Source organism: Erythrolamprus reginae, chromosome 6, assembly GCF_031021105.1.
Source record: "Erythrolamprus reginae isolate rEryReg1 chromosome 6, rEryReg1.hap1, whole genome shotgun sequence".
Classification (NCBI taxonomy): domain Eukaryota; kingdom Metazoa; phylum Chordata; class Lepidosauria; order Squamata; family Dipsadidae; genus Erythrolamprus; species Erythrolamprus reginae.
In genome coordinates, this window is record NC_091955.1 from 68,230,486 (window position 1) to 68,256,513 (window position 26,028).

At 44.4% G+C, this 26,028-nt stretch overlaps 1 protein-coding gene across 1 annotated transcript in view; it reads left to right on the forward strand.

The window, feature by feature from the left end:
• The first annotated feature begins 2,206 nt into the window (after nucleotides 1-2,206).
• Nucleotides 2,207-26,028, forward strand: part of ELFN2 (extracellular leucine rich repeat and fibronectin type III domain containing 2) — a 285,684-nt gene continuing 261,862 nt past the window's right edge. The window contains 1 exon segment of the mRNA XM_070756181.1: nucleotides 2,207-2,916. The gene's annotated coding sequence lies outside the window, so the exon portion shown is untranslated.

Here is a 26,028-nt window from a genome sequence, read left to right on the forward strand (position 1 = left end):
CTAAGGACGCCAAGGTGATCACTTCCTGGATTCCATGGATGATGATGATGATTATTATTATTATTATTTAGATTTGTATGCCGCCCCTTTCCGGAGACTCACAACAATAAATACAGTAGACAATAACACAAATCCAATTAATAAAAAATAGAATAAAACCCCCCTTAATATTAAAAACAATCAATGCGACACAGTCATACCATTCTCAAGTGCTATAGTCAGAAGAAAGGGGGGAGTTAATCCCCCCCCCCATGCCTGGCAGAATAGGTGAATCTTTAACATCTTGTGGAAGACGGGGAGGGTGGGGGCAATTCAAATCCCCGGGGGGAAGCTGATTCCAGAGGGCCGGGGCCGCCACAGAGAAGGCTCTTCTCCTGGGTCCCACCAGACAACATTGTTTAGTCAACGGGACCCGGAGAAGACCAACTCTGTGGGACCTAATCGGCTGCTGGGATTCGTGCGGCAGAAGGCGGACCCGTAGGTATTCTGGTCTGATGCCATGTAGGGCTTTATACATGTAGTTTCTGGTCCTTTTGTATAGAAGGCACTCTTTCATTCTATCAACGGGTTATGTGGCCATCTCTATTCTCATCTTTGGAAGATTCCTACTCACTGCCTATGGCCTACAGTCATTAAGGATGCTTCCTGCAGGGATGTGTATTCAGCAGGCGAGTAAGAACATTAGTACCTAGCAGTTGGGAGAAGCCTACATAAAACAGCTTTCTCATCACCTGTTGCTTTTATGCAAGATTATTTTCAGAGGATGTCAAAAGCCTATCGCCTTCACATCCCCACATTTACCTATGTTTAGATCAGAGGGAGTTAAACAATTTTTAGATGTATGTATCAGTAGGGCTGCAGGCAAGATACAGCTATTCCTTTGGCAGCTATTTTCTTTCTCCAATGGACAAAGGTTTCACAGCTGTGACTGTGGGATACCAGTAGAGTAACTGTGGCTTGTACAGGCATCTGCTTAGGCCAGTGATGGCCAACTTTTTATTTTCTCAGGTGCCGAAAGAACATGGGCGTGTGCTATTGCACATGTGTGAGTGCCCATACCCATAATTCAATGCCTGGGGAGGGTGAAAATAGCTTTCCCCCCCCAGGCACATTGGAGGCCAAAAATGGCCTGTTTCTCAACTTCTGGTGGGCCCAGTAGGCTCATGTTTCGCCTTCCCCAAGCTCCAAAGGCTTCCCTGCAGCCAGGTTGAAGGCTAAAATCGCCCTCCCCATATCCCCCAGGCTCTCTGGAACCCAAAAACACCCTCCCAGAGCCTCTGTGAGAGACAAAAATCAGCTGGTCGTCACACATATGCATGTTGGAGCTGAGTTAGGGCAACAGGTTGCGTGCCAGCAGATATGGCTCCATGTGCCATCTGTGGCACCCGTGCCATAGGTTTGACATCATTGGTTTAGGCTATACATGAAGGAGCTGCTCAGCAGCTGTCCTGCAAACTGCTACTAAGTCAGTGTTTCCCAACCTTGGCCACTTGAAGGTATCTGGACTTCAACTCCCAGAATTCCCTAGCCAGCATTCGCTGGCTGGGGAATTCTGGGAGTTGAAGTCCAAATATCTTCAAGTGGGCCAAGATTGGGAAACACTGTACTAAGTGACCATGTGGGGCATGCAACGCACAGAGACTTTAGGGAGGGAGGGAGGGGCGGGAAACTGATCCTAAGCACCGTTGTCCTCTCAAGATCAGCTGGTTTCCCGGCAGTTCCTGCTGCTGGACCGGCGTAGGCATAAGGTTACATTAAAAGTCACCGGGGTTAATTTTCCAGTTGCTGCCTTAACATCTGGAAAGAAAAATCGCCGTCTCTTCTCTCCAGGCTTCTTTCCCAGCTGTCGTCAGGGACGCGGGTCGGCGCCGGCATCTGGTCTCGGCCGCGCGTCCGCCCACTGGGACTTTGCAAGGCAGCTGCTACCTCGTCTCGCGCGCCCAGGTTTTGGGTGGGCAAACGGAGAAAAGGAGAGCGGATTGTGGAGGGGGGAAAGAGAGACCGGGACGGCGAGGAATACCTGCCTTCCTCTTACACCCCCCCCCCCCCAATTTTTCTTCCACCCTTCCCATCCCATCTCCACTGCTGATCTCCCCTGCCTGGGCGCTGCCATTCCTCACAGCCGGGCACATGGGTGACAATAACCAGCTGTTGCGTGTGCACGCAGGCGTGCGGCTATTTCCCCAGCCCCGGTTATAGTGTGTGCGCGCGCGTGTGGAGGCGTCCTTCGCGTAAAAGGGAGCGTGGAGATCTCCAGCTGAGGGGAGCACCCGAGTCGGACCCCACCTGAAGAGGCGGGCGAACAGGCGACTAGCGTCGTCGCCCCCCCTCCCACTTCGACCTGCCCGGCCTCCGGGATGGCTCTGCAGGCACACGTCCCGCCCGCCTGCTCTTTTATCCATTCCCAGTGACGTGGCTGCGGTAGCGACGGCGGCAACCCCCCCCCCCAAACAAACGAACAAAAAAACCCCGGGCTTCTCCTGCCGCTTTTTTTCTCCTCAGGACCAGCCCCTCAACCTCTGCTGGCTCCCCAAAACCCGACCCGGGGCTTCCCCGCCATACAATTTTCATCGGCCCGCGCTGGAATTGTACTTTATAAAGGCGACCGACGGCTTTAAGGGTTGGGGAGGGAGGGGGGGGGGGAGAGGCATAAACCGAAAAAAAACCGGGCACCATTTCACAGAAGGGTGTGTGAGCGCGCGCTCCCCTCACACTCACATATACACACGCTCGCTCGCACGCACGCAGAGGTACGCAGGCGCGCGCGCGCGGCGTGTCTCCTCGCCCGTTTCGAGTCCTCCCCTCGGCGGAACGGCCGGAATTTGAATGAAGAGTGTGGTCCTCTTCCTCCTCCTCCTCCTCTCGTTGGGGATGCCAAGCCCGAACTTGAGGGAAGCGTCGCTTGCGGAGAAGCAGGTAGGCGGCCGGGGCTATGTGTGTGTGTGTGTGGAAAACGCAGCCCTTGCCCAACTCGGGTCGGCGTGCGTGTGTGCGGGTTGCCTTTCGTAAAAAAAAGAAAAGAAAAAAAGCTCGGGGTGGATGGGTGGGTGGAGGGAGGGAGGGAGGAAAAAAACCCCCAAGGCTTCTCCTCTCCTCCTGCCTGTCCCCTGCCCGAATCCCCAGCCTGCCTGGAAGGGATGCTGTGGGCAGGAAGGAAAGAAGGCAAGGTAGGCGTAAGGTCCGGGGGCGCGATCCAGGCGAGAGAAGAGCCGGGCTTTGCAGGGGGGAGGAAAGAGGAGGAGGAGGAGGAGGAGGAGGAGGAGGAGGAGGAGGAGGAGGAGGAGGAGGAGGAGGAGGAGGAGGAGGAGGAGGAAGGAAGGAGAGATTTTTTTTGCCGGGATGCGGGCGAGCTGAGCGATTCCCTTGCTTTATTCCTCAAGGCAGAGGGGAGTTCCGGATGGATCTTCAAAAAAAAGCCTGCTGGCCGCAGCTCTCTTTGGCTGGCTTTCTTAGCCCCGCTCTCTGCATGAGCATTGGCAGCAGGAGGGGAGGAGTAGCTTTTCATTTAAAAAAAAAATTGCAAGCACGGTTGTGGCGGCGGCAACAGGAGGAGGAGGAGGAGGAGGAGGAGGAGGAGGAAGCGAAGCCCATCCCCGCAGCCTCCTGCCTCCGCTTCTGTGTCATCCCAGGAAACTTTGGCAGGAGCGCTTTGCGGAGCCCACGAAGGCTGGTCTTGGGCTTTTTATTTAAAAAAAAAATTAAAAAAATTTTTTTGGGGGCGGAGGGTCGATGCCTCTCAGGGGGTCCCGGGTTGGGGAAACCTTGGGCGGCTTGGCTGCCTTGCAGAAGAATGCCCTTCTTTGCCTGCCCGCTTTGACACCTAAATGAAACGTAAAATGAAATGCTGAATACAAACGGCCTTTTTTACGGGAGCATCACGAGAGCCCTGCACGAGAGCCTGCAAGTTTCAAGGGAATTGAACCTGCATGATGATATCTGCTTGTGCTGGGGTGTCGGTGTGTGTGTGTGTGTGTGTGAGAGAGAGAGAACAGGTGGATCTGTCCATTTTATATTTAAGCAGTAGCGTAAAGCTGTTCAAGGAGAACCCAAAGATCTGGATGGAGGGAAGAAGCCATGCGCGGCAGACATCAGTGGAAAGAGTGTAGCGGTTGACTGTTGGGTACTGCCGTGGCACACACCTTCCTAGGTTGCCGTGGATATGTGTGCATGCAAGACATATATGTATATACATTGATTTTTCATCATGGATGGCCAGGAACAGAGCATGGAGGATTCAACCCATCCATCTCACAAGCTGTGGTGGCTCTCTGTTGTATTTATGCGCCCAGGTGTATGGTCCAGGAAATCCTATAATCCCATAATAAATCTATATTTAATCTTCTACCCAGTAAGTTTTGAGGATCTATGGATTTGAGCAGAGAGAAGGAGCAGCAGAGAGGTGTCAGTGCAGATTAAGAGGCACACATAAGTGTGTTTTCATTTTATACATGGGCTTCTGATATATCTGCAATGGGTTACATTAGCCAAAACATTTGATCGGTGCTGGAAGACAATAGCCAGGGAGGCAAAATGTCCCATTTGCCCCAGGTATCCTGATATCATCTTTCAAGGCTTGGGCTAACTGCAAGGCACAGGGGCCCCTCCTGGCAAGTCTAGGAAAAGTGCAGCTTGACAACAGAGCTAATATATTTAAGCCAGCCTTATTTGCATGCAGCGTGCATTTTTTAAACAAGAGCTTTCCTGGTCTTTCCATTGCCCATTCAAATCACCTAGCAGGAAAAGCAGATGATGAAACTGAAGGAGACAGAGGTGGTGATGGGGTATAGGAGATAGTATCTGAGAAAAGGAAGGAAGAACAAGACTGCAGAAATTCTTCAAGGACAGCAGTGATTGAAAAAGAGACCTTATGTTCTGTTGTTTTTTAGAATTGTGGGAATTATTATTTTGGAATAATTGTTCTTCTGTAGGTCTCTCCCAGTGCCCCTCAAGTGATGCCCTCTGTATTGCTATCCCATTTCTAGAACCTACAATTATTTCCCCTGCTGTTTGGGAATTATGGAACTTACCGTACAGATAACATAAAACCAGTCAGTGGCTGTTGTCAATTTCCAGTCAATGGATTGTTTCGTAATGTGTAAGCGGTTTGTTTTGTGGAATGTTTGAAGTTTGGTCAACTTGGTCATTTAAATGCTAATAATCCCAGAAAAAGTCCTCAAACTCAAGGATTTGATGATATGTGATGATCACCTAAGGATAAATGCAAGAACATTTTCATATGTCTGTGAAGGGAGGATTTATTTTTATTTATAGATTTACTTTGAGGCGTTCACAACCTGTTTATCAGAATGAAGTAGAATATTGTTGTTTATCAACATTTGGATAGTCTTCATTTATTCTGGTATTAGCTGTGTGACATTCATCTCAGTTATAACGTTTTTAATTTCTTCTCTCAGAAATGTTTGCTTTTAAATAAGTACATTTACTTACAACCTTTTCTAATAAAGTTGCAATTGTATGGAAAACTCGAATTGGATCAGCTTAGAGTCAAAGAGATTTGTTATTTATTACATTTACATAACTTCCCCCCTTGCTAATATGACTCTGGGCAGCTTACAAAATTAAATCACCAGGAAAATCAACCCCCTAAATAACTGCAAAGACCATTAAAACAATACAACTATTAAATTCATAGTCAACAGGAGAGAGCACCATTCATTTTCTTAAAAGTACAATCGCTTTTGGTTTTCCACCAGGTTCATAGGATTCTCAGATGACAAAGCTATATCTTCAGACTCTTCCAGAAGGCCAGCAAGTTCAGCAATAATGGAGCCTTATTTTTGAACACGGGTTGCTCATTCCACCATGTGCAGTCAACATGGGCCAAATATATAGGGCAGCCTCTCTGTGTGTCTGGCATCTTATATCTCCGGCATGCTGGCTAGTGAATTATCAATAGCATTTAGACTTATAGTGCTTTTTCAGCTCTCTCTGAGCATTTTACAGAATCGGCATATTGCCCCCAACAGTCTGGGTCCTCATTTTACCCACCTCGGAAGGATGGAAGGCTGAGTCAACCTTGAGCTGCTGGTGAGATTTGAACTTCTGAACTACAGCTAGCAGTTAGCCGATGTAGCCTGCAGTGCTGCGCTCTAACCACTGTGCCACGCCAGCTCTTAATTCCGGGAGATACAGTCCACTCAACTTAAAATTGCCTTGGGAACTTAAGGCGTGATTGGCAGGGATACAAGTGAGGGCCTTCTCCCAGGTGCTTCTCTACTGCAATATGAAGTAGAAGCAACTGGGTTGCTACAGAACGCAAGCATGTTGTAGAAGATTTCTGGATAATTTCTAAAGAATCCTCTACTACAGTTCCTCAGCCTTGGCAATTTTAAGATCTGTGGAGTTCCATTACCAATCCATGGTGGCTGGGGAATTCTGGGAGTTGAAGTCCACACATCTTAAAGTTGTCAGGGATAAGCAGTCTAGATCTGGGTAGGACTTTTGCTAAAGCATCTCGTCCTTGCTAGCTGCTGGCCTTCTAATATCTGGTCTTTGTAATGTGGTCTGAGGATTACCACACAACTACTCCTTTTCTGTTTCTGCGCTGTCTCCATTTTAACACGTATCTGGAATGCGGTTGTGTTGTTATGCTGTCTGTACAGTTCTAAGACTCTTAGGAAAAGAGATTGGTCCCTGATAAGGAAACACTTATTCTGAGAAAGTGTGTAGTTTTTCTTTGAAGATGTTTCTCTTCTCATCCCAGAAGGTTCTTCTTCGCTTCTGAGAAGTGAAATGTCTTCAAAGAAAACCCAAAAAGTCCAGTTGTCTCTTGAAAAAGCACCTTTGGGTCCTGGCGGACTAGAAACTCAATAAGCCAGTGATGTCAAACCTATGGCACGGGTGGTATGCAGAGCCATATCTGCTGGCATGCGAGCCATTGCCCTAGTGTGCTGGTGTGTGCTGGCCAGCTGATTTTTGGTTCACACAGAGGCTCTGGGAGGGCGTTTTTGGCCTCCAGAGAGCCTCCCCCGTCGCTCCAGGGAAGCCTTTGGAGCCTGGAGAGGGTGAAACACGAGCCTTACTAGACCACCAGAAATTGGGAAACAGGCCATTTCCAGTCTCCGTAGGGCTGCTGGGGGGCAGGGAAAGCTATTTTCGCGCCCCCAGGCATTGAATGATGGGTGTGGGCACTCATGCATGCGCAATACTGCACACCCACCCTCTTTCGGCACCTGAGGAAGAAAAGGTTCACCATCACTGCCATAGACACTCAAAAGACATGCTGAGCCAACAAGAGATGAGCTGTTTGTCAACTTATACTACATTGCCCCAAAGCTCCTCCTAAATGTGCCCTAGATTATGTACATGGAAAATTTTGGGATAAGAAGGGATAAGAAGGAAAACAAACCTTGCATACCAGCAACATGCTGGTGATAAAATTGATACCGTGTTTCCCCGATAGTAAGACCCCCCCGATTGTAAGACATATGGGGGGTTTCAGGGGGGTCGGCTTATATAAGCCATACCCCGAAAGTAAGACATATGTCTTACTTTCGGGGAAACACGGTAGATAAACGGTATTCCGGGGGGGGGCGATGACATTGCTTCCAAGCTCCCCGCGCGCCCCTCGCCTTCGCTCGCCGCGGCGCCACTGCCTCTTCCCCTGCCGAGGCTCAGCCCGCCTCCTTTCCGCTCGCCTCAGCAGGGGAAGAGGCGGTGGCGCCGTGGCGAGCGAAGGCGAGGGGCGCGCAGGGAGCTGCCGGAAAGGAGGCGGGCGAAGGAGGGCACAGCGGCGGCCGCTCACCCTTTTTGACTGCCCATCCACCCCTTGACCTGCCTTTAGCCAGCCAGCCGAGCGTCCGTGTCGCCGCGGAGTTGGCCTCCCCTGCCGAGAAACATTGCCGGGAGCGGCGAGGGGATGCTCCCCGCAACCCGCCGAATGTCGAGGTCGGCGCCCGCCTCCTTTCCGGCAGCTCCCCGCGCCCGAAGACGAGCCGGCCCCGGTGCCCGGGACAATGTAAGACATACCCCCAAAGTAAGACACAGTGGGGCTTTTGGGGGTAAAAAGATAGTAAGACACTGCCTTACTATCGGGGAAACACGGTATTATGTTGTGACCTTTTTTCCTACAAAACTACGATGGGGCATCTTCATGCTATGCCAAATGGAATATGTGGATGAACATTGTGGAAAAGTGTTAACATTTTGAAAACTCTAAATACACAATCTTAAATGAAGTCATTGTGAGATATTAACATTGGGTATCCCTGGAGCACTGCTGCTTCTTGCAGTTGTCGTTTATTGCCATACTGAAGCCTTGCCGGGAAGAATTTTCTTGAGAGTTGCTTCAAACCAGGAGTTTGCTCTGATTTAACACTAGTTGAATCTCTTGTTGTGTCAGCACATCTGGAGGCTGCCAGGTTGGGAAGGTTAACCCCACACACTCAGTCATCTAAATGAATGTTAAGAATGTCTTTTAAAGAAATGCATCTCCCACTTTCATGAAATATTTTCTAAATTCTTTTTAGAGAGTTCCATTGTCAAAATAATATTAGTTTATGGTTCTCTATGTTTGATATAAATAAACGATTGGTTCTTGTGATGTATGTACATTGCCAGAAAGTAGCATTTTATTGTCTAGAAATGGTTTCTAACTACAAGTTACAAACTACTAGAGAAAAGGTTACTTTCATATTCCAAAGCACTAACTTGCTACTCAGATGCAAGAAAAATCAACAAAAAGGGTTGCAATGATTTAAAAGCTATCGTATTTTTTGGAGTACAGTATAAGACTCACAGGAGTATAAGAAGCACTTTGGTTTTTTGGGGAAAAACAGGGAAAAGAATCTGGCTAGCGTCCTTAGTCTGGACTGCTTCAGCAAATTATTTTATCCCCTGGTTATGGCTTTAAAAAAACTTTATTTGGAGAGAGTAACAATGAAAGAGCTTGCAAGCAAGTAAGAGCTGAGAACATCATTAGCACCTGGAAAGAAACATTAGAGCAAATAGAGCAATGGAAAAAAAACATGCAAAAGACTTGGAAAACATTCTTCGCAGAGAGTAACAGTGAAAGAGCTTGCAATCCCATAAGATCTGGGAACTTTGTTAGGACCTGGTTAGGGCTGGGAAGAATCATTCGAAGCAGGTTAGACCAAATGGAAAAAACCCTGGAAAGACTTAGGGCTTGGAAAACATTCTTTGCAGAGAGTAACAATGAAAGAGCTTGCAAGCTGGTATGAGTTGGGAACATTGTTAGCACCTGGTTAGTGCTGGAAAGAAAATTATTCAGAGCAAGTTAGAGCAATGAAAAAAACTCTGGAAAAACCTAGGGCTTAGAAAACATTATCCACAGAAAGAAACAATGAAAGAGCCTGCAGGGTAAGAGCTGGGAAGATCGTTAGCACCTAGTTAGGGCTGGGGGTGGGGGGGGTCAGCTACATTCAGAGTATAAGACGCACCCAAATTATCAACCTCCTAGGGAGGAAAAAGGTGCGTCTTATGCTGATAATAAATGTGCATCTTACACTGGTAATAAAAATATACAGTATATCTTTATTACAATATAAGGATTGATGAATTATAGGCCATAACAATTTGGTTCTATCAGCACTGAACCTGATTAAATGCTATTTTTTAAAATTGTAAATAGATGTTCAAATACATACGATATCAAAAGAAGAAGGAAGGGAGGAAGGAAAAGGAACATACAGTATATAGTTCAGGGTTGAGCTGTGAAGTCTTTGCCGCTCTCTGAGCTTGGTTATTTGCTTGCAGACATTTACCTAGTCAGGTAATGAAATGTCTGCAAGCAAACAACCAAACTCAAAGAGCACCAAGGACGCTATGACTCTCAGATTATTTACAGATATAATTTCCTAGAAGCTCCCATCCAAATGCATTGCACAGCTATCCAGTATTTCCTTAGACGTGTTCATGCATTTGTATGTGAGCAGAAAACCTATGAAACTAATGATGGAGAATAATTGAAATAGTCATCCCTAACCCCTCCTCCAATGATCCCATTTAACATTCCATGTAGGAGACAGGGCAATTATTATGCAAACAAGTATTCCTAGAAGCATCTTGGTTTTCTGGCTGCCAACAAAAACCAGGGTGTACTTTCTGTTTAATAACCCCAGGGTGGTGGTAATGAAATGAACATTCTTTTATTGATGACTGACATGGGGTTTCCTGTGATTTATTTTCAGTTTTTAAAATTAATTTCATTTGCAATGACCTTGAAGGAGAAATATTGCAATAGTTACATCTGTGATGCTTTCCATCTCTCTTGAGACTTGTAATTACTGAACAGGGATAAATAAACATACCAAATGTGAAGTGCTCCTGTGGACAGAGTGATAAATTTATGTTTGAGCTTAAGAAAGAATAGTTTGGTTCTTTCGCTTTTCTGGATTTTCAGTCCTGTAACACTTCTATGAATAAAATAAAATGCTGGAAACCTATTTTGCATGAGTACAGTGATGGAGAACAAAATAAAAATGTGAATTATTCTGCACATTAAAAATCCTTCGTGAAGAAATGTCCTCCTTCTCAACAGGCAGTGGCTCTGCTCATTGGAGGATTTAAGCCAGCAATATTTTTTTCAGAAGACACTTATTCTTGTTTCAAGGCTGGAAGTCAGCACTTGAAGTCTATAGTTAGCAATTATCTGAGGCTTATTCCCCTGGCTATCATGCTCCATGGCAGTTTATGGGTCCAAAGACGGGCTACAAAAATGGTGGAAGAGATCTTAAGCATAAAACCTATCAGGAAAGACTCAATGAACTCAATCTGTATAGTCTGGATTTAAATATGTTAAAAGGTTAAATAAGAAACGTTTAGAGCAAATAGAGCAATGGAAAAAAACCTGCAAAGACTTGGAAAACATTCTTCGCAGAGAGTAACAATCAAAGTGCTTGCAAGCCCATAAGATCTGGGAACTTTGTTAGGACCTGGTTAGGGCTGGAAAGAATCATTCGAAGCAGGTTAGACCAAATGGAAAAAAATAAGGTTTAGGAGGGAAGTGTTTTAAATAGGAAAGTGAACATAAAACCAAGGGGGCACAATCTGAGGTTAGTTGGGGGAAAGATCAGAAGCAACGTGAGAAAATATTATTTTATTGAAAGAGTAGTAGATGCTTGGAACAAACTTCCAGCACACATGGTTGGTAATTCCGCAGCAACTGAATTTAAACATGCCTGGGATAAACCTATATCCCTCCTAAGATAAAATATAGGAAATAGTATAAGGGCAGACTAGATGGACCATGAGGTCTTTTTCTGCTGTCAATCTTCTATGTTTCTATGTTTAGGGAAACTCTGGACCAGTTTTCCAGGATCCTGTCTAACTTTGATATCTCAACCATGTTGCAGCATGGAGAACTAGGACAATGCTGTTTTGTGTCAAGAGCATGGGATTAGAATGAGAGAAGGGTCAAAATCTGCCTTCAACCATGAATATTACTGGGTGATTTAGAGCCAGTCAAAGTAACTTTTGCTCATAGTCTGTTCTGAGGTTAAAATGGGAGAGACAAGAAATAAGGATGTTGCCTTTAGCTCTTGGAGGAAAGGGATATTATAAATGCCACAAACCAGAAAATGAATGTGCATGATTTGATCCATTACTGCAAACACTTCAAAACTGATACTGCAGATTTTTATGACTGCCTGAGCCACAGTTGATGTGATACCGTATTCCCCCTTCTCCGGTAGCTATTTGTATTCTGCCAGAGGCATTTGTATGAACAGGGCATGATTTGACTGTCAACATCAGGACATATATAATGATTTGCCAGTCTGAGATGAAGGACAATCTAATGGTTCATAGGAATTACCTCCCTTGATGCTATCTTAGAATACTATGCACAAAGAAAAGCAGATTAAAGTAGGTAACCTTTGGTAGTGGCTCTGAGACATAAGAATGCAAAAGACTTCTAAATAGAATTGCCTGTTCATTTGATATACAAGGGAAATGTCAGGGTTTCGATGTGAGCAATGCTAACGCAACACTTGAAAACCATCATGGATCCACTGTTAGATCCCCTTGTAATTTGCATATTGAACAAACAGATCTAAAGATGATGCTGTTAATATGGCTCTACTCTACAGCCTACAACAGTGATGGCAAACCTAAGGCATGGGTGCCAGAGGTGGCACATGGAGTCATATCTGCTGGCACATGAGCCCTTGCCCTAGTTCAGCTCCAACATGCATGTGTATGCCAGCCAGCTGATTTTTGGCTCGCACAGATATTCTGGGAGAACATTTTTACTTCCAGAGAGCCTCCGGGGGAATGAGGGAGGGTGTTTTTACGCTCTTCCAGCTCGAGGGAAACCTTTGGAGCCTGGGGAGGGTGAAACACAAGCCTACTGGGCCCAAGAGAAGCTGGGAAGCAGGCTGTTTCCAGCCCCCAGAGGGCCTCTGGGGGGCGGGGAAAGCTATTTTTGCCCTCCCCAGGCATTGAATTATGCATGTGGGCACTCACGCATGTGCGATAGCATGCGCCCATGCTCTTTTGGCACCTGAGGAAAAAAAGGTTCACCATCACTGGCCTACAAGATCTTGAATCTCCAAAGACCTGTGCAAGGATCCTCTTTGTAGACTTTAGTTCAGCATTCAATACCATCATTCCAGACATTCTTTTAACTAAGCAAAATCATCTAGTGATACCTGAGCACACTTGTAAGTGGATCCTAACTGTTCTGTCTGGGTCACTCCGGAAGCTATGACCAACCCAAAAATATAAGCCAGACACACTGGTAGAATCTAAACACAGTTTTATAATGGTAAAGAGAAAAGAAGCCAACAGAAAATGTCCTTACAAATCAGGAAAACACTGGAACTCCAAATGGATACATGAAGGCAATTGTTCATACAGAAACGCAGGATCCTTGATGCCAAGACGAGGCTGTAGATAACAGACATACACCTCCCACGGGTCTTCAAGACTGCTGGGCCACGAGCCAGGAACAGACACTCTGAGAGACAATGCAGATTACAGCAACTCCACTCTGATAACACTCCATGCTGCCTAAAGAGTTTGCCTGCCTTATAAACCCTTCCCTGCTAATGAGGACCACACCCAACCCCCAGGTGTTCCTCATTCAATGCTGATAATATTTCTTCAATTGATTCCTCCTTTGATCTATGCGTCTCTGTCGCATACTAATGATAGCTTGAGCTTCGTCATCCAATGACTCCAGAGACTCCAAGCTACTGGCTTGAGAGAGCCCCTCCCCAGGGCTCCCAGGCCGTTCTTCCTCGTCACATTCCTGACTGTAATCTCCCCTGTCCGACTGCCCAGAACTCTCCTCTTCGCTCTCATCCTCCCCCGGGCATGGAGCCAGCAGAGACGCAGCTGGTCTTTCATCTGACTCAGGCTGAACCACAACACTAACAAACAGGAAACAGTAGGTGAAGCTAAGCAGAATCAGGTACTTGTACAATTAGCACAGAGTCCCCTCAAGTCTGTGTCCTCTCTCCACTTCTCTCTATATACCAATGACTGCATCTCTAATGATCCATCTGTTAAACTACCAAAGTTCGCAGATGACATAACAATGATTGGCTTTATTCGTGACAATGATGAATCCACATACAGATGGGAGGTTGAAGAATTAACCTTGTGGTGCAACCGGAACAATCTGAAATGGTGGTAGACTTTAAGAGAAACCCACACATACTTCCACCTCTTACAATACTAGACAATACAGTATTGATAGTAGTGACCTTCAAATTTCTAAGTTCTACCATATCGCAAGATCTAAAATGGGTAAAAATGTCATCAAAACACAACAAATAACGTTCTTTCTGCAACAAATCAGAAAGCTCAAACTGCCCAAGGAGTTGCTGATACAGTTCTACAGAGGAATTATTGAGTTTGTCATCTGCTCATCTATAACTGTCTGGTTTGGTTCTGCAACCCAACGAAACAGACTTCAGAGGATAATCAGAACTGCAGAAAAAACAGTTTTTACCTATCTGCCTTCCATTGAGGACCTGTATATTGCACGAGTCAAAAAGAGGTCTGTGAAAATATTTACAGACCCCTCACATCATGGACATAAACTGCTTTAACTCCTATCCTCAAAATGATGCTATAGAGCACTGCACAGCAGATCATCTAGATATAAGAACATTTTTTCCCAAACACCATCACTCTGCTAAACAAATAATTTCTTCAACACTATCAAACTATTCACCAAGGCTGCATTAATATGATTATTAGTCTTCTCATTGTTCCCATCACCCATCTCCTCCCACAAATGACTGTAACTTCGTTGCTTGTATCCTTACAATTGACTGGTTCCTAACATGATTTGATTGTTTATTTGTACCTGGACTACCATTAAGTCTTGTACCTTATGATTCTTGATGAACTTACCTTTTATGTACACTGAGAACATATGCACCAAGATAAATTCCTTGTGTGTCCAATCACACGTGGCCAATAAAAAAATTCATATCCTGTCCTGTCCATCCCTATCCTATCCTATCCTATCCTATCCTATCCTATCCTAAATGACACTCATTACCACCTCCAATTCCCACTGATTTTAGCCCAAATACTGTATACTGTATCATCCTTTTTTGAGGCAGAATTTTAACTCCTGATGACTGCCTGGTCTAGCCCTTGGTATTTCTTTGACAAAGTTCTTCAGAAGAGATTTGTCTCTGCCTCCTTCCAAAGACTGAGAGAAAGTGACTAGTCCAAGGTCATCAGTTGGCTTTGTGCCTAAAACGGAACTAGAACTCCCAGTTTCCTCCAGGTTTCTAGTCTGATGCCTTAATTGCTATAAAAGAGTGGAATCTTTGCGAAAAGAAAGGGGACAAGCATTTTCTATCACTCATGCATCAGAAGGACTGCACATTCTGGGCCCATACTTAAGAAGAATATTAGTTTTTTGCCAAATATTTATTTTGTATTTTCTGTGAAGGAAACATGAAAGTCATGTCTTTGTAATGGCTCCATATTGGCTATCAATTCCCAGGTAAAAGTTGGTGGATCCTTAGAAATGTACTTCAGGATGATATTTCAAACTGGATCTCTTTCTCACCTAGTTTGGTACTTTAATGTTGCTGGATTACAATGACATTAAGGATTTATTTATATTACTGGTTTGCATAAAAACAACTTTTTTGTTAAATGCATCATTGAAATAATGAAGATTCATGACGGCGGTAATGGATTTTGGGAAGAACAGATGTATACCGTCTTTGAGCAAATATGCTGGTTGTAAACACATCGCCTGCTACTTCTTTTTGTTGAATGGGAGAATGCTATTCTTCATCGTTACAGAACCATCCGAGTAGTACATTCCTTAAAGTGTGTATTTTACACCACATTATACCACCATTACTTAGCCTTGTACTCCTCACTCTGCTGGATTTCCACTTACTTACTTACTTACTTACTTACTTACTTACTTACTTACTTACTTACTTATTTGCTTAGTTAGTTAGTTATTGGATTTATATGCTGCACCTCTCCGGGAACTCGGGGCGGCTTACAGCATGTAAAAAAACAATACAAAACATCCTAAATCCAATTATTTAAAACTAAGGTAACTAATCTAAGACCAATCTAAAAACCCAATGTATTAAAAAAAACCAGTTCTCATTCTAACAACAGAAAATGATCCATTCATCGGTGGGGGCTGATATCTAATGTCTCCAGGCTTGTCAGCACAAATAGGTCTTCAAATTCTTGCGGAAGGCAAGGAGGGTGGGGGCAGTACAAATCTCTGGGGGGAGCTGGTTTCAGAGGGCTGGGGCCAGGCGACATTGCCTAGTTGACAGGACCTGGAGAAGGCCAACTCTGTGGGGCCTGACCTATCGCTGGGACTCATGTGGCAGAAGGCGGTCCCGTACGAAATCTGGTCCAATGCCATCTACATGGTTATGACCTTTATAGGTCATAACCAACACTTTGAATTGTGTTCAGAAACCGATTGGCAGCCACGGAGTGCAAGAGAAACTTGGGCATACTAGAAAGGCCCAAGAGTGCTCACGCGGCTGCATTTTGCATGTAGTTTCCAAACGCTCTTCAAAAGTAGTCCCATGTAGAGAGCATTGCAGTAGTCGAACCTCAAGGTGATATGAGTGACTGTGAGTAAAGACTCGTCTTCCAAACTTCCCAGTGATTTTTCTTAAATTGTGAACTACAATTCTTTTCCAATATGATAAATACATGGCAGAGATAATTGGGGCAAAATGTAGGATTATGTTGATCACCCCAGTTTCTAACAGGTGTTGGATCAGTTCATGACTCTTAATGGCTTGCAGCAATGCAAGATTGTCAAAAGTTCAGATATAGTGCTTATTATATTGCAATGTCATGATCAATTTGTCATATTTTATGTTGGTGAATTCATTAGAATTTGTGCAAGCAAATGATCTATTACATTTTTCTAGAATGCCCTGTTCTCTTTTTTTGTTCAACATGTACTGATGGCTTCTTATAAAAATTGCATGGAAGTATATGATTAGATATTACCCAAATGCAGGTAACGTAAAACTGTACATCATCTCGTTTAAGTGCTTTGATTTTGGTCTTGAATTTGACTAAAGCGAAGATGATCAGCAGATCAAATGTCCCACAAAACTTTGGGTTTTATATTATGGAATTGCATAGTTGCAATATAAGCTACAAACAACAACCTTCAGTTCCAGCAGATAAAACTGTCAAGCAGCGTGTCTATCTAAGATGGATTTGGAAAACATGTCTATCCAAGATGGATTTGGGAAACTTCTTTATCTATTCAAGATAACCATAACTCTGTTGAAGTTAGGGTACCCTTGAAAATTGTTCATTTTATAATATTTTTGTGCCGAATAGTTGTTAGTATGCTGTACCAATGTAACAATTGTACATGGAAGCGTTCTAAACTAGATGAGCAAGACCATTGCAACAAAAATGCATTATTGAAAGCAGTTGCAATGTACTTTGAAGCCTCCTCTATGCAATATACAGTAATACCCCGGTTATTGCGTCCCCAACCATTGCGAACAGGGTAATTTGCGATTTTTGAACCCGGAAGTCAAAACACATGTCAGCGGGGACGTTTTAAAACACGCGCGCCGCTTCGCAGCTGTCTCCTGAAGCAGAACGCTAACTTCCGCGTTCGGCTTCAGGAGACAGCTGCGAAGCGGCACGGGTGTTTTAAAACGTCGCCGCCGACATGGGGGGCTCGCTAGCATCCCCCCAAACCCAGGTTGGGGGTTCGGGGGGTGCTAGCGAGCCCCCCATGTCGGCGGGGACGTTTTAAAACACCCGCGCCGCTTTCCAATGAGTCCCGAAGACAAACGTCAAACTTCCGCGTTTGTCTTCGGGACTCATTGGAAAGCGGCGCGGGTGTTTTAAAACGTCCCCGCCGACATGGAGGGCTCGCTAGCACCCCCCCAAACCCAGGTTGGGGGTTCGGGGGGGTGCTAGCGAGCCCCCCATGTCGGCGGGGACGTTTTAAAACACCCGCGCCACTTTCCAATGAGTCCCGAAGACAAACGCGGAAGTTTGACGTTTGTCTTAGGGACTCATTGGAAAGCGGCGCGGGTGTTTTAAAACGTCCCCGCCGACATGGGGGGCTCGCTAGCACCCCCCCAAACCCGGGTTGGGAATTCAGGGGGGTGCTAGCGAGCCCCCCATGTCGGCGGGGACGTTTTAAAACACCCGCGTGCCTTCCCAACTGAGCCCTCAAGCCAAGCGCCAGGGCGAACTTCCGCGCTTGGCTTGAGGGCTCAGTTGGGAAGGCGCGCGGGTGTTTTAAAACGTCGCCGCCGACATGGGGGGCTCGCTAGCACCCCCCCGAACCCCCAACCCGGGTTTGGGGGGGTGCTAGCGAGCCCCCCATGTCGGCGGGGATGTTTTAAAACACCCGCGCCGCTTTCCAATGAGTCCCGAAGACAAACGCGGAAGTTTGACGTTTGTCTTCGGGACTCATTGGAAAGCCGCGCGGGTGTTTTAAAACGTCGCCGCCGACATGGGGGGCTCGCTAGCACCCCCCGAACCCCCAACCTGGGTTAGGGGGGGTGCTAGCGAGCCCCCATGTCGGCGGCGACATTTTAAAACACCCGCGCCGCCCCCAATCTTCGGCTCCTCGCTAGCGCTGCGGAAGTAAAAACACCATCTGCACATGCGCAGATGGTGTTTTTACTTCCGCAGCGCTACTTCGCGAAAACCTGCTCGTTGCGGGGGGTCCTGGAACGGAACCCTCGCAATGAGCGGGGGATCACTGTATATTCGAAAGTGCTGTGCTTAACTTGGAACATTCTAAATATCTTTATTATCTGGATACCATGGCTGCTGCCACCTCTGTTGCTTCTTCTATTGAGCTTTAACAACATTATACATATAGCCTACATTTTAAAAACTTAAATACATTGGCAAAAGATACAAAATTCACTGGAATGAAAAAATAAAATAAAATAAAATGATCATTCTCTTCCAGGTTATATACAACAGAGCCTCTGACTAACCTTTCCTAATGTGTAATTCTACAGATTTGTTAAATTGATAACATGCTGTGGAGGGCACTAGGTTGGGGAAACAGGCTTTGGATGAAACTTTTAGGAGGGCAGATTCTCTATATTAGGCTTCCTTTGAAAAGTGTTTGGAAACTTCAGATCACGCAGAACGTGGCCGCGAGAGCCATTGTGGGGCTTCCAAGATCTGCCCACGTTTCACCAACACTCCGTGGCCTCCACTGGCTGCCAATCAGTTTCTGGTCACAATTCAAAGTGTTGGTTATGACCTATTAAGCCCTACATGGCATCAGACCAGAATATCTCTGAGACCGCCTTCTGCCACACGAATTCCAGCGGCCGATTAGGTCCCACAGAGTTGGCCTTCTCCGGGTCCCGTTGACCAAACAATGTCATCTGGTGGGACCCAGGGGAAAAGCCTTCTCTGTGGCGGCCCCGGCCCTCTGGAATCAGCTCCCTCCAGAGATTCGAACAGCTCCCACCCTCCTCGCCTTCCGTAAAATGCTGAAGACCCACCATTGTCTCCAGGCATGGGGATAATTACCACCTTCCCCCCCCCTTTTTTATTAGGCTTTCGGCCTTACTGTATGATGGATTAGGTTGAATGTGTATGATTGTATAGTTAGGGATTTTATTATGTTATTAATGTTTTTTAAATTGATTTAATTTTCTGCTATTGGATTTGTAATGTATTGTATCACTTTGTGTTGTGAGCTGCCCCGAGTCTTCGGAGAGGGGCGGCATACAAATCTAATAAACTATAACTATAACTAACTATTAAAAATTTCTAAAATGTAGCATGGATATTTTGTGTATTTTATTCAGACATGGAAATAGTATGTCGTGGAAATGCCCTAAGGATCACAGCAGAAATGATATCTATTGTGATTAATTTTATTGCCTTTGATCAGCTGTACATGTGTGCAGATGCAGAACTGATACTTTAGCCCATCTCCATCCACCTTTTGTACATATGGCTAAGATGCTTTTTATTTCATCTACAAATCTAGGGTTATTGCATCTGATTTCTGTTTGGCTCTCCTTTGACAAATTACTTTCTTAACTCCTTCCACCAACCTTGTTTATTATAGCTATTAAAAAAGCTATATCTCATTGTTATATAGTTCTATCATTGTAAATGGTGCTTTATAGAAGTGTTACAGACTGTGTCCTGCTATCTGGACAAAATTGGTCCATTATGCAATAGATTTTATTCTAGTTTTGAGTAGCAAAAATGGACTAAACTGTTTGCTAAGATGGCTGCCATAATAGAGCATGAACTTTGACTTGTATCTAATACCTGATGATCACTGCTATGCAACCTGAACATTCACTTATTGAGTGTATAATTAACTTTATTTTTCAAAGCTGGATTCACCTTCTGACAAAAGGGATATTTGCTCTAATGAGGGTTTAGTATATCAATTGCCTTTTTACAGGATACTTCTCATTCAATACCGTACTCAATAATATAAACACCTATTATACACTTCTTCTTTATAAAGTAAAGCCAGATGAGGGTGATAATAAAACTTATCTGAAGAATGCTAAGCTATAAACATTTATATACTTGTTGAAGGAAGTGGGTAAAAATCCTGATAGGTAAGCCCTATAATGGGGGAGGCAAATACTTGTATAAGATAGTGATTTTTGATTTTAGGGGTAGTGATTTCTGACAGTCTCAAAATGGGTGAGTAGTGTGGTTGGGCGGTAGGAAAAGCAAATAGGATGCTTGGCTGCATAGCTAGAGATATAACAAGCAGGAAGAGGGAGATTGTGATCCCCTTATATAGAGCGCTGGTGAGACCACATTTGGAATACTGTGTTCAGTTCTGGAGACCTCGCCTACAAAAAGATATTGACAAAATTGAATAGGTCCAAAGACGGGCTACAAGAATGGTGGAAGGTCTTAAGCATAAAACCTATCAGGAAAGACTTAATGAACTCAATCTGTATAGTCTGGAGGACAGAAGGAAAAGGGGGGACATGATCAAAACATTTAAATATGTTAAAGGGCTAAATAAGGTTCAGGAAAGTGAATAGGAAAGTGAACACAAGAACAAGGGGACACAATCTGAAGTTAGTTGGGGGAAAGATCAAAAGCAACATGAGAAAATATTATTTTACTGAAAGAGTAGTAGATCCTTGGAACAAACTTCCAGCAGACGTAGTTGGTAAATCCACAGTAACTGAATTTAAACATGCCTGGGATAAACATATATCCATTGTAAGATAAAATACAGGAAATAGTATAAGGGCAGACTAGATGGACCATGAGGTCTTTTTCTGCCGTCAGTCTTCTATGTTTCTAAGATAGAATTCATGGGGCTTAGAGGGAAACTTCTCCTCTTAGACATTTGTTCATGTGGGTTTCAAGAGTGACACAGTGCAGGGGCAGTGGAGAAGCTATGGTTATCTTGGAAACTCAAGTGCTTGTCGGGTGTGCTACTCCACCGATAAGCATGAGATTGAAATTTTTCTCTAGGAGTCAAATTACTCCTACTGAACCTTCTGTTTAGGAACCTTATTTATGCTTGGGGTGGGTTCTGGATCCATTTGCTGCTGGTTCGCTCAGGGTCATGCTGGATGTGTACATCTGCGTGACCCTGAGCGTGGAACAAGATTGCCCACAAGATCATATGCTGCAACATTCTACCTGTCAATGACTACTTCAGCTTCAACCGCAACAACACAAGAGCACGCAACAGATTCAAACTTAATATTAACCGCTCCAAACTAGACTGCAAAAAATATGACTTCAGCAACCAAGTTGTTGAAGTGTGGAACTCATTACCTGACTCAGTAGTGTCAACCCCTAACCCCCAACATTTTCCCCTTAGACTATCCACGATTGACCTCTCCAGGTTCCTTAGAGGTCAGTAAGGGGCGTGCATAAGTGCACCAGTGTGCCTTCCGTCCCCTGTCCAATTGTCTCTCCTTAACTCCTTTATCGTTTCTTCCTTTCAAATATGTTCACCTATACTTTTATATCTTTTCTTCTATTCTTTTCTTTACTTATATTATTACATATCTATTCTCTTCAATGTGTATTAAGTATTGGACAAAATAAATAAATAAAATAAATAAAATAAAAAAATAGCTTCTGAGTATGCCCAGAAGCAAAATCCAAGATGGCAGCACCCACGGAGACACTGACAGAACTGGCTCTGTGACATCCTCACCGAGTTACAAACATTTCTAAAGAACTAGTTAGAACCGGTAAGAACCCACCTCTATTTATGATGCTCAGTATGTAGCTGGGTTGTTAATCAAGCTTCCCAGGTTTATGGTTTAGGGCAATGGTAGGCAAATTTAAATATTCAAAGAGCCACTTGGACCCGTTTCCCACAGAAAAAAAACCTCTGAGAGCCACAAAACCTGGGTGGGCGTGGCAACTCGACATCACTCACTTCACCCAGTCACATGACCCCCCCCCAGCCACGCCTACCAAGCTGGTCATTAGGACAGAGAACTGGGAACCAAAAAATCCTTTTCTCTCTCTCCCCTTCTATCTATTTCTCTCTCCTCCTCCTCTCTCTCTCTCTCCCTCTCTCTCCCCCCCTCTTTATTTCTTCCCCTCTCTCTGTATTTCTCTATGGTTCTCTCCCCCTTTCCCTCTCTATCTCCCCCTTCTTCCAGCACACTTTATATAAACTAGCTCCTTTTACAATATGACTCATAACAGTTCATTTAGTGACTGTTCAAAGTTACAACAGCACAGAAAAAAGTAATTTATGACTGTTTTTCACACTTAAGTTTAGGGGACTTCAGCTAACTTTTGGAGATGAAGTTGGAGGAAACTCCATAAAGTTGAAATTTATGGTTATCATCACAACCATGGACCTGTCAGCTCATTGTCAGTTCATTGTGTTCCATGCTAGAGCTGATTTTTTTTTGTCTCAGGACAATAGCAGGGCAATCTACAGTTGGGATGTTACCATCAGTCCTTCGTTCCTTGTTGACCTTGAAGTTTTCCATGATTGTTCCCCACCAGAAGGAGGAAGAATCTATATGATGAGTCTGCCCCAGGTGCTGAATGAATCTGACTAAGTTTCAGAAGAAACTTGAGGATTTTCCTGAGGTTTTGGTACCTAGTTTGAGGCTCTATAGCAGAGGTCTTCAAACATGGCAACTTTAAGACTTGTGGACTTCAACTCCCAGAATTCTCCAGCCAGCCATGCTGTCTGGAGAATTCTGGGAGTTGAAGTCCACAAGTCTTAAAGTTGCAAAGTTTGGGGACCCTTGCTCTATAGACACCATGGAAACAGAGTGTTACAATAGTTTTGAACTGGATTGTTTTATGCAGACTTTCTGTGTTCATGATTCTTTAACTTGAGTTGTTAAAAGAATGCAGATAACCAGCTGTCTGCAAGGGGTATAAATCCTTCCACTTCCCCCCACCATCCAGTCAGAACTGAAGAAGCTTCCTGGATGAGAAGTGAAAAATCGTCAAAGAAAAATCAGAAAGTCCAGTTGCCTCCAAAGCAGTGGTTCTCGGCCTGGGGGTCGGGACCCCTTTGGGGGTCAAACGACCATTTCACAGGGTCGCCTAAGACCATGGGAAAAGACAAAAATTCCCCAGGGTGTCAGGAACTAAAGCTTCTATTCTGGCACCTTGGAACATATTTTTACAATCCGACCAATCAGGCGTTTACAGTAGGGGTGTCCCTCTAACCTTCCTGCCAATCAGCTCAAAGTTCCGTTGGGAGAATTGGCACTAAACCTATGGTTGGGGATCACCACAACATGAGGAGCTGTATTAAGGGATCGCGGCATTAAAAAGGTTGAGAACCACTGCTCTAAAGAAAGCATCTTTGGGACGACGCCTGGAAGGCATCGACACTGGGGAAGGCTACCTTAGGGAGATCTTTTATTCCATCAGAATCCTTTCCTGTAAATATCATTCTTCCTGTTCTGCGTTCATTCTTAGATCCAGAGCTATATTTGTTGCATGGAAACAATATCTTTTTGATTACAAACTTCAAAGAGATATGGCAGGAAGGAAAACCTTGAAGTTGAAGCCAGATAATAGCTTTTCAGAATATTGAAGGGGGCATTTTGTGATGCATTGGCCTTAATTTTCCATGGTCTACACACACACACACAGAGAGAGGTGAGGGGGAGTGAGGGAGACTATTTTCAATCTTTTGTTTTCTTGGTCAAACATGGGTTTAGAAGTATATAGCAAGTTCAGAGATGCTCAGTCTCATTGACCTACTAGCCAACTGGCCCTTGTCCTGGGTGGAATGGGACAACTTGCCACAGCCAACTTTCTGAAGAACAACGCACCATGGGAAAACTTGCTGCGCGACAATTTGGCACTTCTATTTAATTATTTAAAATAAATTTTAAAAATATTTCAGTTTTTGGCGTTCACGTTTCATTTTGTCCCTCCTTTTGCATCCTTTCCTTAACGATTCTGTCCCACTCTTTCTTTAATATTAGTGTAACTCTTAACCTGCAACGTGCTTTCCCCTGGTGAGTTGGCCGTGGCAAGTTGTCCTGCAGCGAATTGGTTGTGGCAAATTGTCGTGGATCCATCCTGGGCTTCAGCAGCAGCAGGTTTTGTTTCTGAGTGAGAGCAGAAAAAAAAATCCTGCACTGGCGTATTTAAATCACTATTCCTCTTGGTTTCCTTGGTCAGCTCTTCTTTCTTTTCTGAGTGTCATGTCTCTACCATGAGATTGTAACCCCGAGGGCAGAATCTGTGTTCATAATTTTTTACACAGTTACTCACAATTTAGGCATGACTAATTATTTTTGCACAGCACAGCTATTGCTGCCACCACAGCACCTTTCTATTTTTAGGGGGGAAAAAAGTCGGTGGCTGTCCAATCTGTGATTGCTCTTGATTTTATTGCAGAATGTGTGCAATACAATGTGTGCAACACATCTTCAAGATTGGTCATGAATCTGGATCTATATAGAGGCCAGCCTTCTTTTTGAAATGGTGACCAGTCTACGTCCAGTTTAAAGATAAGACATTGTAAAAAAAAACAAAAAGTGAGAGCAACAGATGCCCTGGAATGATCCTACAGTTCATCTGGACAGAAAATGTCACCTGATCAAAACTCCTGCTGCTATGCTAAGCTGCATTTTAATACTAATTGAATTCCAGTAATTCTTTTAAAATGTGCAGATATACATAAATCAGCATGTGAAATTTGCCAACCAATCTCCTCTTCAGAATATGTACATAGTATCCTAATGTATGTATATTTATTTATTTTATTTATTTATTATTTAGATTTGTATGCCGCCCCTCTCCGCAGACTCGGGGCGGCTCACAACAAAGTGGAAACAATTTACAACAAATCTAAATTACTATTTAAAAATATTTAAAAGACCCCATTTTCTAAACACACATACATACAAACATACCATTCATAAATTGTATATGCCCGGGGGAGATGTCTCAGTTCCCCCATGCCTGACGACAAAGGTGGGTCTTAAGGAGCTTACGAAAGGCAAGGAGGGTAGGGGCAGTTCTAATCTCCAGGGGGAGTTGGTTCCAGAGGGCCGGGGCCGCCACAGAGAAGGCTCTTCCCCTGGGGCCCGCCAACCGACATTGTTTAGTTGACGGGACCCGGAGAAGGCCCACTCTGTGGGACCTAATCGGTCGCTGGGTTTCGTGCGGCAGCAGGCGGTCTCGGAGATATTCTGGTCCAGTGCCATGGAGGGCTTTAAAGGTCATAACCAACACTTTGAATTGTGACCGGAAGTTGATCGGCAACCAATGCAGACTGCGGAGTGTTGGTGAAACATGGGCATACCTAGGTAAGCCCATGACTGCTCTCGCAGCTGCATTCTGCACGATCTGAAGTTTCTGAACACTTTTCAAAGGTAGCCCCATGTAGAGAGCATTACAGTAGTCGAACCTCGAGGTGATGAGGGCATGAGTGACTATATGCTATTTAGTATATATGCTGACTATATGCTATTTAGTATAATCCCATGGATGTGATATACATACATACATCCCTGGTGCAGAGCTGAAGGGATTGGATACTACAGCCTAGAGGATAATTCTCTGCCTTACAAGGCAAAGGTTGCAGGTTCAAGTCCCAGTGGGTATGGCTAGCTGATGAGGCCAAAATAAGGCTGAAATAGATCTATCCTAGTCTCCCCTAATTTTCAAATTCAGAAAAAAAAACATGTGACATACATACATTCATACATACACCCACCCACACACACACAGATACATGGACACATACACACACTGTACATACATAAACTTTTTTTTTGCTCTTGATAGGTTAGGTTACTTCTGGCTCAATGTCTATCAACTGACATTCCTGTCAGAGAATAAGAATCTATGCTTGAATATTTAAAAAAAGAAGAAGCCCTTTCCAGTTCTATTCCCCAGGGTCAAATGTATGTAACGAGGTGTCTTTATATGACAATATCCAGAGTCCTTCTGTCTCTGTGCCTGGAGGTAATTGTTCTCTATGCTCCTCTGCGAAGATGGGCTTACAAATTACATTCCACTCTGGGCGCTCCTCTAGTACAGAGAAGTTGAAAAATTAGAAGGAATTCAGGGAAGAGCAACAGAAATGATTAAGAGGTTGGTGAGATTGATTGATGA